Genomic DNA, 6,000 nt, shown 5'->3' on the forward strand with positions numbered 1-6,000 from the left:
AAGTAATTGCGAAGGCTCCATTATCTGTCCAAAAGCTCTTGCTCACAAAAAGCTGTGCGAACTCGACCCAATATGTTCACATACCTTTAAAAGGGCGCGTGGAAGTTCGGTCCACCCTTGAAATGTAATGATAGTTATTTAATTAATAATGATCGGCGCCGAGAAGCGTGATCTACATTTCAATATGCGCTTCTGTTAAAGAACAAAACGTGTTGATCGTTATATCGAAGAATATTAAAACGACCCCTCGACATGCCGCTGGAACTTCGTTGAACAACGCTGTGTTGTGATATCCTCGTTACTCCATCGGCACTGCTTCATCACAAGGCCATTGTTTTCTAACATTTCAGTGTGTTGTTAGCAACGCGACGAGACTGTCAAGAGCGATGGTCGTATGACGGAAACTTCATAGAGTTAATGGCATCGTGTAGCTAGGAGAGTGTAACACGGGCCGTCACGTCACCTAATTTGAAACAAAGAGAAAAAGATAGATAGATAGATAGATAGATAGATAGATAGATAGATAGATAGATAGATAGATAGATAGATAGATAGATAGATAGATAGATAGATAGATAGATAGATAGATAGATAGATAGATAGATAGATATGTCTAAATGGGCTGCGTAAGGCCCCGTGAATAAAGGTAGTGGTTGCACAATACAAGCCGTCTGTTGCATCAAGCGGAACGATAATTCACCTCCTCGTGAAAAGAAAAAAAAATATGAGAGGAAGAAAAGCAGCAACGAAGACAATTCCGCTCTGAAAACAAGAAAAGAATCAGCATGCCGCAAAGCTCGTCACTTCATTCGCTTTCGCAGCTCTTTCCCATCACAACACCCTCTCGGCTTCTTTATGCACGCACTGCGGCAAACAACTCTACCCATTAATGGGACGATAATCGTAGCGAGAGCGGTGCAGGCAAGAAAGTCACAAAGTAAAGGTTAAAAAAGAAAACAAGCCCAAGCAATTGGAAAAGGCGACCAGCCAACCGAGGCAAAACGGGAGCTCCGTTCCAACCTCCTCCTAGAAACGACGGCGTTACCTCTTACCTTTCCTACACTCTCCTTCCAGCCTCTCCTTCACCACACCCTGCGGCGACCTCTGACACCACGCTACGCACGCATCGGCATTCCGGCAGCTCACCGTGGCGTAGTAAACAAACCCGTAGTACGCCGGTGGCGGGGGGGTTGTCCTTACTACTTACTACGTCAGGACCTGACCTCTTCCCACCGCTCGCGACTACGAAACGCCACTCCCCCTTTCCACGTTTCTGCTCTGCCACTCTCGGCGGGCAAGCGGGTTCTTCCTGAGAAAAAGTAAGCCGGCCGTGACACGAAGGAAGACCTCTCCCACTTGCCGCACTTTGACGTCGGTGGCCTACTTGCCACGAGAGGGCGTTACGCGCCACCGCCGAAGGCGGAGGAGAACTTGCCTGTAGTCTCTTTCTGTTATTTTATCAGTCCCAGAGTTTAATCTTCGGATATTCCTTGCCGAAAATGGTCACGACACTGTCAATAGACTATGAGACTTTTACACTATGGGGCTATTACGCTTTTGTACCAGCAGTGGGAATAGACAGGAACAGTCTGTATTGAATTGAACGAAGCTGGTCGGTATACACATGAGAAATCTCACCCGACGCCTCAACTTCGGTGGCCTTATAGAATTAGTTTAAGGGACGCAAACGGCTTGCGTACGCAATAACTAGGGGCGACGGTACTGCGCATGCGCAGACCCGGACGTAGGGGTCTGCGCATGCGGGCCCTAGCGTAGGGTCTGCGACCGTGGGCCCTAGTTCTTGCGTACTCAAGCCGCTTGCGTCCCCTAAACTAAAGTTCTCTAATTGCGGTGAGGGGCGTTGCACACCGTCGCCAAAGGCGGAGGAGCTAGAAATTGCTGGCGGGTTCTTTCTGTTATTCCATCATCTTCAGCCTGATTTTAAAAATAATTTATTGCAGAATGCAGACGAACGTCCTTATACACTCTTTAGACTACAGGATCTCGCATGTACAGTTTCCTAACAACACTGTAATTCAATAAAAAATACAGTAGGCTCGATCCCATGAAGCCGAATACGGTCACACCGAATATTACAATACAACAATGTGTGACCATTTCGTTTGTTTCCCATTAACCCAACAAAAGAAAAAGAGAGAAAATAAGAGGGGGGAATCCCCTTAACGCGAACCACTCATTCCGTTAAGGCGAACGTAGGCATCTGGCACAGACGCCTGCCTGCTTATCGGTTCAGCCGGAGGTCCACATCTGCATACTTGAAGGAAGTGACTCTGCGAGCTACAGAAGAAGCAAAGTATGTTTCTATGGTCATAAACTGTTATGAGAGCGTTTACGATGACATGGAAATTCGCAGGGCTGACCGCATAGAGGCAATTATTGACGATGTCCTCAGTGTAACCATGCAGGCTGGCAAATAGGCGAGGACACTGCGCAGCAGCATAGGGACCAACTTCACATGTGACGCAGCAGAGAAAAGCCTAAATAGTTTTCAGCATTCTTGTTTTGAAGAGCACAATAGGACTAATTTTTTTTTTGAACAAGCTATAGGTGAAATGCCAGCTTTGTGACAGCGCCCAAATTTCCACAGAGCCGGCAAGCAACGTATGCTCAATAGTTTAAGAGTGCATAAATCGGCAGTTTGTGTCATGCAAATGCTATAAAATGTATCTTTTCACGTCTGCCTTTTGGTTCTTAAATCTTTTTCAGCTATTATTTTTTGTCGTTGATGTCTGTGTGCAACAGACATAGCCAATTTTCAGCTTCGTGAGTCAGTGTTTTATGACGAACTTTCGGTCCCTTCAAATTCGTCTTCATGGATGTCCACTTTAAAAAAAATTATGGGGTTTTACGTGCCAAAACCACTTTCTGATTATGAGGCACGCCGTAGTGGAGGACTCCGGAAATTTCGACCACCTGGGGTTCTTTAACGTGCACCTTAATCTAAGTACACGGGTGTTTTCGCATTTCGCCCCCATCGAAATGCGGCCGCCGTGGCCGGGATTCGATCCCGCGACCTCGTGCTCAGCAGCCTAACACCATAGCCACTGAGCAACCACGGCGGGTTGGATGTCCACTTTGATGTCCAATAAGTGAAGCCTGTCTTGACACGCAGGCGACATTTCCCCTCACGCTGCAAGATCGGTGACCGACTTGCGACGAGAGAGCGTTACAGCAAAAGAAAGTGGGGAGAGCTTGCCTGCAGGATCTTTCTGTTCTTTTAGTCATCATCAGTCTATAATTTTAAGAATACTTCAGAACAAAGGAGCGCTTTCAGTAATATCCAGTAACGCTTGTTCGTTCATAGATGTTTACCGTACAATTTTCGATTTCCCCCAGAGCGAACAATCTAATATCCGTCTGCGAAAAAAAGACATCCTGTTCAAATTTACTGCACTGATATACTGTTTTTATCCAATGTCGACTTGCAGAATGACCTCCTAAAATAGAGAAGCTATTGACTTCCGTTTACATCCATCCATCCATCCGTCCTTCCGTAATACTATAGTACAGACGCATCTTGCTTCGGATACTTCCGAGCTTCAAAAAGCATGCAGCTGTAGCGACCACGTTAGGCCTAGCGGCCCTCGCCACACGATCATCCCTGACGTCATTAAGCACGTCACCGGCGCACGCAAGGGCACCGGCAGTGTGTCGTCACGCGATCGCGTCGCCTCTGTGCTCACTGAAATGAGGTCATGCATGCAGCGTGTATGGTGTGAACAGCGGTGCAACGACGTTCTCAACGCCGAGACAGTGCTCTGCCAACACGTGGATGCACCGGGAGTCATGTGACATCTGTCGTCCACAGATGAGCCTCGGGCGCGTAGCGCGCAGGTGAAGGCGTCAGTCGCGTCACGGGTCACGTGCTTCGACACCGGCCTGCGGTAAAACTTTCGCTCTTTTAACTTCTTTCTTACTACCTTTCGATGTTCACACGGGAAAATTTTTAGAGAGATAATGAGTGAGGAAAAAAGTACGTTGATTAAAAAAGCGTGTCACACGCGACGCACACAAAATGCAGAAGTTTGATGAGTTATTAAAAAAATGACATTATTTTGGCTCACCCAGCGATGGATGTACTATACGCTTCAGTCTTAAGAGTAACACTCCGTTCAGACTTAGTCGTCTACCATAGGTGACATGCGGGCTCTGCTCGTGTACGCTCACCTGTGCCTACACAACACTTCACACGGTACCATGTTTACCGGTAATGTTCAACAAGCATTCCTGTTGTGTTTACGGACATTTAAGTGTTCCCTGCAAGAGTGGACTGTACTTTAGACTATGTTCCACTGCATTTCCAGAATCGGAAACAATTTATTGACTAAGTCTAACACACAAATGAAGATACAGAAGGAAGTCCCAGCGCGCAAGGCTGTAACGAGACCTCCTATCGTTTGTACACAAAGCAAATAGCAATTTTAGTCAGCAGGGTAGAAAATCGCCGTAAAAGAATGGTAAAATAATAATACATCATGAGACAGTATCATTCAAAATAAACTCTAATAATATGAACAATTAAAAAAAGATGATACCGTTAGAACAAGAATGATACTTTGAACTTGTGCAAAGGAATAACAGAAAGCTTATCAACTGTTCGTAAGCACGTTGCTGCGAATGGGCGCCTAATCTTCGGAAACAAACCAACTACAATCTCTGGCTTGCCGAGAAGACACCGCCAGCGTCAGATGCTGGTAAAATAAATGTCGCACGACAATCGGCAAACATACGCATCCTCTTCAACGAAGCAATTTTTTTTCATTTGTTTCTGTTTTTCAGGTTTCCTGCCATTGTTCAGTTCGTCCCTTACTTTGCGGGTCTGATTACATATGGCCACCTTGCGGTCGGCGTGCGCACCTCACTACGCCCTTCGTATAGAGAGCGAAGAGAGACGAAGTGGGCGTGCATGGGAGAAGGCCACGGAGGTCGTTGGCAGAGGCCGTGCGACACCTATTAGGTCGCCTAATTGCGCGCCCTCTAAACACCGTTTCCGGTCCAAGCGGAGCACCGGACCAAACTTATTTCACTGTTTATTTGTAGCTTTCTCTTGTGAGATGCCTGCCTACTCTCATCACGTGCGAGCAGCCCTCGCTGAGTCAGTGTTATTATTTTCTTGCGTTCTGTAATCGAGCATTATATTGCAGACGACCGTTCTCTGCCTCTTTCTAGCGTCTGCTTGAGTGGATGTTCTTTAAACGGGCATCTGTAGCCTGCTCTTTACTTTATAGAATCTGCACTCTTATTTCTCTCACAGTTTTTGGTTGCTCATCCTTTCTTTGTTTTGCCCTCGTGTGTTTAAATATCCCAATGGGCGAGGTCATTTGTAGTGCTTCTGGTGATCTTACGTCTCTCTTACATTTTCCTTTTTTCATCTGCATTTGGCTTCGTCTGTTCCTGCCTTGGCGAGCAGAAGACGAAACGTTGTCTTCGCTTGGCTACCGCAAGCAGGAGTGGCCGTCGTGTAGCACGTCGAACTTCCGGTCCGGATGTCACGTGACCCTGCAGGGGTCGCCGCGTGAACCCGGCATAGGGGTCGGTCGTAGTCGCTTCGTCGAAAAAAGAACACACGGCGAGTTTCGGGGCAGTGATTTCACACTTTCTTGGCCGGATTAATCTACGCTTGCCGCGCGGTCGATGATCTCGTTTCTCACGACTTGCCATCCGCCGCCAGCTGTACGTATACGCTCTGTCGTATATGGCGCTTGCAACGTTGTCACCTACAAGGCTACATTGACCTAAACGGTCAATGAACTTGGATCCACACCAGAAGAAAGGTATCATAATATCAACATCAGCTTATTTCTTGTGTCACTGTAGGGCGAAAGCCTCTGCCAGCGATCGCCCGTTGCACGTGTCGCGCGATAGTTTGTTCCAAGTTCCAAGTTCCAAGTTGTGTCCGCTAATTTCCCAATAGGTGGCGTGAAGCATATGTAAAATATCAGGCTTCCAATTTGAACGTCCAAAGTTCTAATCCTCGTC

This window comes from Dermacentor variabilis, chromosome 11 (genome assembly GCF_050947875.1).
Source record: "Dermacentor variabilis isolate Ectoservices chromosome 11, ASM5094787v1, whole genome shotgun sequence".
NCBI classification, from domain to species: domain Eukaryota; kingdom Metazoa; phylum Arthropoda; class Arachnida; order Ixodida; family Ixodidae; genus Dermacentor; species Dermacentor variabilis.